We start from the raw sequence: 7900 nt of genomic DNA on the forward strand, positions 1-7900 counted from the left end.
AGGTTGTATAGGGATAATAAGAGGGTAGGGATGGATTGTAGAATACATTTGTTATTTTTGCCTTCCTAGGTATCAATTTCCTCTTCCTAGGTAATAGCAGGCTGATTTTCTTTTGAAGAACTGCGCTCTTCTCAATTCTCAGACTCTGTGGTTTATCCTTTTCTCTTGGCCACAGTGGTTGATTCAGAGATAGCCCCATGACTGAGGTCAGGGGCCCAGGCCATGAGATTCAATTTCTGAACTTTTGAGAATCCCCTGGGAGAGAGAAGCTTCCTTTGCACTGGTGGTGATACAGTGATAGGATGTGAGCTTGGAGCCATTGGAGGACTGTCTGCATTGCATGAGAAGTGTCTGCCTAAATGTAGCCAGTAGAGATGAAACCAGGGCAGGAGATGGAGAGAGGCCAAGTGTGATGTCCTCACTCAAAGCTCTGATGACAATTACTCTCCTGTACCTTTTCACTGTATGAGCCACAAATATGAGATACTTTGCCTGCGACCATGTGATTCAGTTTCTGAAACTTGCAACTGAAAATCCTATAGTTGTGATCAGCTATGGGAAATGCATAAACACCTCCATATGCTTTGGGTATGTTTGGTGCTCTGCAGCCTTCATTAACTGAAAGAGAGGAGTGACTTTTACTGAAACAACTATCTTACTATCTTTCAGGAATTAATGCAGTAAAGGGAAGACCTAGTTGAATTTGTTCCTCTGTTTCTTTTGGTTTGGCATCCAAGGCCTGAGAGGACTTTTGTTTCAGCATGTCATTGGCACACTGCTTGGTACTATGAACCTCCTTTCTCCCCTCCTCCCAGATGAATGACATCGGGCCCCCTATAGTCCAGGTCCCCATCGTGAACTTCAGTTGAGACAGTCCACTGGGGCACATGTGTCACAATGATGGTGGCATGTTCTGCCCCACACATGCATGTGTGACAGCAGCATGTTCCACACATGTTAGTGGGGGTGGAGGGCTGTAGGTTTGCCGGCCATGACCATGAAACCTAGGACGACATGAGATATGGCAAGACTAGTGGTGCTCAAGGTTAGGGATCTGTGGGCTAATGCACAAGGAGTGAACAGTGAGACTAAGGAATGAGGGCTCCCAGGGCAGGGAGTGGAAGGAGCCAAAGGCCAAGCAGAAGAGGTGTCAGAATTAGGAGCCAGGGAGCAGAGAACAAGAGTCAGGAACCAGCAAGACTGAGAAGACAGGAGGCAGGGCTTCTCCTAGGAGACACTGGGCAGGCTGGCTGTGTCCTAGGGGATGGCGCTTGTGTTGCTCAAGGCTACTGTGAAGGGTCTCCCTGAACTCCGTGCTAAGGTATCCACTCAGAGGCCTGGAGGGCACTTAGGTGTCCCTCTGTCTCTGCTTCAGCTGAGGGGCTCCTGTCTGACCCTACAGGTCAGAGGTCAGACGGGAGGCACAGCAGATTCATTTGACAGTTACCTCTCCTGCATTTTCTATTAAGAATTTTGCTTCTTCAGGCTATACCCTGATACAAATGGAAAGATTTAAAGTTAAAAAAAAAGAATTTCATATCTTCAAATAAGCTTATTTACAAAATAGAAATAGACCCACAGACATAGAAAACAAACTTATGGTTACAGAAGGAGAAAGCAGGGGAGGAATAAATTAGGATGAATTAAAATACACACACACACACACACACACACACACATTTATATATATAAACAAGGTTCTAGTGTTTAGCACAGGGAACTATACTCAATATTTTGTAATAACTTGTAAGGGAAAAGAACCTGAAAAAGAATATATATATATAAATTATATATATATGGTGTCTCAGACAGTAAAGAGATCCCCTGGAGAAGGGAATGGCTACCCATTCCAGTATTCTTTTTTTTAAGAAAGTATCCATATGCATAAATAAATGTATGCTATATTTAAAAGGCAGTGGCACTCTTCCCATCCCTATTTCTTCTTTCTCTCATAATGTGCAGTAGCAGGTAGAACGATCTCGCAAAGGTTGCTCCAGTGCCCGTGGGAGTGGACGTTCTGGTGAGCCTGGGGCTCTGCTGATGGGGGCCTGGCCATGTGGCGGCAATGCTGGCACCAGACTCAGGCACTAACTCAGTTAGCAGTTAGTTAGCTAACTAACTGCTTGTTAGCGGTCTGGTTGGTGGCGGCCAGGTACAGACAGAAGCACAGGTAGCTCCCAGGGGGAAGCTCAGCACCATGACAAAGCCCACCGGGAGGAGGATCCTTGGGAAGGTCAGGAACAGTACTGAATAAGGACGATGGGGTCAACAGCCTGCAAGTGTCCGAGGTCATCGACGTAAGTCTCCAGGTACCAGTCTGACATCACCGCCAGCTGGACCAGGAACACAGTGCTCACCACGGCCATAGTGGCGGCCGAGACTGTCAGCGTCAAGAGGTAGGAGAGGAAATACTGGGTGTTCCAGGCCCCAGTGTAGTTTTTCACTCACACACAGTGATGGTCAAACCAGTGCACACATCGGTTACACACCCGGTGCTTGGACCGTGCTTGTTTCCTTAAATCACAAGTAGGGCACCTCACGTTCTTTGGGAACATCACATCGAATGCATAAGCTTAAAGGAACAGTAATTTGTTTGCTTTTGTTATGGTACCAGGGTTGGTTACACAACTAAGGGCAAAGAAGGAAAACAAACAAACAAACAAACAAACAACAGGTTTACACTCAGCAGTAGATAAGGCAGAAAAATGTAATACAAAGAGAACTCCAGCTCTTGACAGAAGACAAATATTTCCCAGTTGTATTTGGTATAAACCATCCCTTGCAAGATTAGATGCAGGATAATGGAGATGTACCTTCCTGTGTGGAAGAGGTAATGAAGCACTCTTAGCATGGCTCTCTGAAGATATTCTGGATTTATATATGAAAATATCTGTGCTCCTCTGCTGATTAGGTCTTACAAGTAATGGGTTTTTGAGCTGATGCAGATCATCACAAAACCAACCAGCACCAAAGCCAGACAGAGCAAGAAGAGAACCAGAGAGTCCATCCTGGGGATATTTCTTTTGTCTGGGTAGCTTTCAGCCAGCAGCTCTGGCATTCCTCCTCTGAACATTCACAGAGAACTCAAACGGTGTCTCCTCTTGTGCAGTGGCATGCGCCTGGCACAAGAGGTGGCACCCACAGCTACAGGAGGCATGGTTCCCTTAGGGGGCTGGATCTGACGCTGGGATCTGTCAACACCGGCTGCCTTGGGCTGGCACCTCCAGGGCGCGTCCCCAGACCCACTCCAGTGTTCTTGCCTGGAGAATTCTATGAACAGAGGAGACTGGTGGGCTACAGTGCATGGGATCATGAAGAATCAGACTCGACTGAGTGACTTTCACTCATTTACTCCCTCCTTCATATATAACTGGGCTTCCCTGGTGGCTCAGATGGTAAAGCGTCTGCCTGTAATGTGGGAGACCCAGGTTTGACCCCTGGGTCGGGAAGATGCCCTGGAGAAGGAAATGGCAACCCACTCCAGTACTCTTGCCTGGAAAATTCCATGGATGTAGGAGCCTGGTAGTCTGGTACCCTGATAGTCCATGGGGTCGCAGAGTCGGACACGACTGAGCAACTTCACTTTCACTTTCTTTCATATTTAACTGAATCACTGTGCTTGACCCCTGAAACTAACACAACATTGTAAATCAACTATACTTGAATAAAAAGATATGGGAAAAAAAGAATGTCCTACTTCAAATTGTCCCACCAAATTTGAAGTCACAACTCCTCCCTGGCATCCAGCACAGTGTAGACCAAAGTAGGTGCTCAAAAGCTTGATGATTCTGAGTGCTCACTAAATATTCGTGCCTGTGGGGTAGATGCCTGGGGGAAATGAATACGAATCCAGCACAGATCTGTGCTGACCTGGGGAGGTGCTGGGTGCGGGGAGCTCCAGCTGCTGCCAATCCTGGGGCTGACCAATGATACAAACCACAGCTTCTATTTCTCACCCATCTGTTCAAGGAATACTGTGAGCCCCCTAAAATAATTTTTTGCTCCTCACAGGGAGGAGCTGTTTTTTTTTAAATTTTTTTGACTTTAATCTTTATTTGTTTGTTTGTTTTATATCTTAGGCCAGGTGGTGTGCAGCTTGTGGTATCTTAGTTCCGTGACCAGGGATCAAACCCGTGCCCCTTGTGTTAGGAGTGCAGTCTTTATCACTGGGCCACCAGGGATGTCCCAGAAAGTACTATGTCTTACTGAAAGGGACTTTCTTTTCACAAAAGCAGCAGCAAAATGACTGTTGACCAGAATTGTGAACTTTGCCTAATGGTTGTTGCTAAGGCAGCAGACCCTAAAACAGGGGCTGGTGCTGATAAATCCTGAGTGAAATAGGGGCTGGTACTGGTATAACAGGCGCTGATAGCAGGTTCTGTCTGATGAACAATTTGTTACCAGTAACTCCACTCTGTATTTATAGCACAACATGATTTTATAAAAATTCCCTAATGGAATATGGTACAGAATTTCATGCAAGTGATTTCTAAAAAGACTTTTAAGGTCAAAGAAAATTAACCTTGATAAAATGTGAAGCAATTAAGATAAGTTTTAACAATTAAAATTTAAAATACATAAAGTTTATATGTACAAATGTATGTACATGTATGTACACACATATATACATTTATCTATATCTACCTACTTAACACACACACAAAATTAATAGGAAATGTCCAATGTTTACAGTGGTTTCTTTTGGGTCATGGAATGATAAGTGATTTGGATCTTTTTCTTTTGTATTTCCAAATGCTTTATAATGCTTATGTATTATATTTCTAGATGATATTTTATGATCAGAATATGAAGACTTTTTTAAAACTATGAAGTGAAACTGATAAATGATAATAATGTGTTTGTCACATATAGGTCCTATCACAAATATCCCATATTTTAGATTATACAACTTGGTTATGATCTTCCAGGAAGCTAATGGTGAGACTGAGAATTAAGTTTGGGGAATTCTGAGCATCTTTGCCATCTTCTGGAGAGGTCTTGCCCACATACCTAAGGAAGACAAACTGCTGACATCACTTGTTTTGTGATGTGTGTGCCGTTTGGGGGGACAGGAGATGGCAGCTGCAGGGGGATGTCTTCCAAGGAAGTGTCTCCCACCTGAAATGGAAAGCAGAGTGAATCTGATTCGTCACAGGCCTCATGAATATTGATTGCCAGCTCATTGTAGTTCAGAGCGACTATTCAGCTTTGTTCTTTGTGTTACACTGGGACCCAGTTGTTCATTGGCACAGAGTTTGACATATCAATCTTTCTGTCTACTGTATTTATTTATCAACATATTTGCAAGAAAGTCTGTATGCGAAAGCAAATGACTGAAGAAGTGAATTCAGGTATGGGCAGGGACTAGGTGTGCAATTGTATTATTCCATCTTCTCTGGCCAGGGATTTTGATGGGAGGCAAAAGTGTGATCAGCATTAGCAAGAAGAAAGGGTTGTCTTGGAGATGGGCCACTCCGGACCATCAGAAGGACCTGGAGCTTCTTCCAGATTCACTCGAAACCACAATGACTTACGCTGGCCCTCTAAAGTGAAGCACAGACACCAATGGGGGGACAGTTGGTGGAGGAGGACAGGGGGGTCCGTGGGGTGGATGAGGTAGGGAGGCAGAAAAGGAAAATTTTCCAGTTCCCATTGAGGAGTTCTCTGTGTGGACTCCATGGTGAAAATAAAAAATCCCTTTGAGTCTATAGTTATGCCCACTCTGCTAAAAGTAAGACCACTTTCTGATAACGGGCCCTAACGATGCCGTAGTAGGTGTGATGGGCAAAATGAGCACTTAGAGAGAGAATCCTACATTTCTGCATGAAGATCCACGGAGTGGATTCAGCTTGGCCTTGCTGAGCGCTTGCTATGTTCTGCCCTCAAGTCATGCTGTGGAGGCAGGGAAAACAGTTTTTCTTCTGGGGCAGCAGTTTGTGCTCCTGTTAAGTCTGGAACTCAGGCAAAACTTCTGCAAAAGCAATCTCGGTGGTTCTCCAGCGCATAGAATTTTTAGGAGGAAGGCTGGACGGGGCTAGAGAATATGATACAAAATCTGATTTATATAAATAACTATTTATATACTGTTATATTTTCTATAAATATATATATGTTGTTATATTTTGTTTTTGAAGTTTCTGTGTACCTCTATTCTTGAGTGATTGTCTAATTATTTAATGAAATGGAATAAACTAAGTCCCATAAATCAAGTTCCAAACTGCATTTGGCATGACCAATGTGGTTAGTCACAAATGACTGTTATCAATATTAAATAACATTTGTAGGTTATAGGTTTTCGAGTTTATGAAAGATTTACACAAACTGTATCCCATTTAATATAGCAAACCTGTGAAGTAGGGCACACACACACACTTTCTAGGCTTCCCTGGTGGCTCAGAAAGTAAAGAATCTGCCTGCAGTGCATGAAACCCAGGTTTGATCCCTGGATTGGGAAGATCCTCTGGTGAAGGGAATGGCAACCCACTCCAGTATTCTTGCCTGGAGAATTCCTTGGGCAGAGGAGCCTGGTGGGCTACAGTCCATGGGGTTGCAAAAAGTTGGACACGATTGAGAGATTAACACACACACACACAAAGTAGGAATTAGTATTCATGATTTAGAGATGAAAAAAGTGAGACTTAGAGGGTGAAATGTATTCAAAACCACACAGCTAATAAGAGGCAGAATGAGGATTCTTAACCCTCCATTTCTTACAGTTAAGCCCAGCTTTCTTTCTGTCTTTCCGTCCTCTTCTTCCTTTACCTCTTGGGGTTAAAATGAACTCTCCTTTGGCAAGATGGATAAGGCAGAATTTCTAGGCATGGAATTGGTGGCTAAGAGCTTGGGGCATCTTTCCCTCTTCATATCATGTTGATTTGCAGATATCAAGGAGAGGTTCAGGACAGTGGGAGGATGAGAGCATAGTGCACTCCAATTGTAGCCACACTAGTTTCTCCATTATTTTAATGCCAAGCACTGATCTAAGCTCTGGGGGGTGCAGGGGGGAATGAGGTGGATGTGGATTCTGCCCTCATGTAACCTTGAGCCATGTACAGAAGGCAAGTGTTAAAGAAGTCACTCTTCATTCTACTGAATGCTATGAAGGGATGCACAATGCACCTTTAGACAATATGGGGTCTAAGACAGGAAGATCCAACCAGTGTATCTGGTAAGGCTTCCGAGAGGGAATGATGTTCATGTAGAATGAGGCACTTTTGAAGGATTTAAAGAAAGTCGAGCTGAAATGAGTAAAGAGAAGAGCTGTTGACCAATGAAAGTGATTTGGGACCAAGTTCTGAAGGGAATGTAAAAACTTCACTCTTTATCCCAAGAGTAATGGGAAACAGTTGAAGGATTTTTACCAGGAGTGTGACATTATCAGATTTGAATTTTCAAAGTGTTATTTTGAATGCATTGTATATGACAAATATGTCTATGAATTTTGGACCTGGTGAGTTTGAGGTGGTGTGTGACATCCAACTGGTTGATCAACAGGTGGACATCCAGAGCTTAGGAGAAAGTCTAGGGTACAGAAGCAGATGGGAGAGAGGGTTCAGCATAAATGAAACCAAGAGGGTGGATGAAATCTACTTGGGGAAAAGGTAGACAAAGCGAAACTATCCTCCATTCTACAAACATTTATTGCCCATAGTGTGCCTAGGCATATTTTAGGTACTTGGGCTACAGAGTAAAAGAAGATAAAAATCCCTGCTCTGTGAGTCCTATATTCTAATAAAGTAGGGGATGGGGGTAAAGAAAGGAAGACAGACAATAAATAATTGATATATAATTAAAATATATACTTTGAAGTATGTTGCAGAAAGACAAAACAGAGGAAGCTTAAGGGAATTGGGCATCGGGTGGGGGAAGGGTGGCTTGCAATTTTAAATAGGGTGATCAG

General features: G+C 43.6%; 1 pseudogene; it reads right to left on the bottom strand.

The window, feature by feature from the left end:
* Positions 1 to 1933: 1933 nt before the first annotated feature.
* Positions 1934 to 3073, bottom strand: LOC136169984 (palmitoyltransferase ZDHHC4-like; annotated as a pseudogene).
* Positions 3074 to 7900: the final 4827 nt, after the last annotated feature.

Source organism: Muntiacus reevesi, chromosome 5 (genome assembly GCF_963930625.1).
Source record: "Muntiacus reevesi chromosome 5, mMunRee1.1, whole genome shotgun sequence".
Taxonomy (NCBI): Eukaryota; Metazoa; Chordata; class Mammalia; order Artiodactyla; family Cervidae; genus Muntiacus; species Muntiacus reevesi.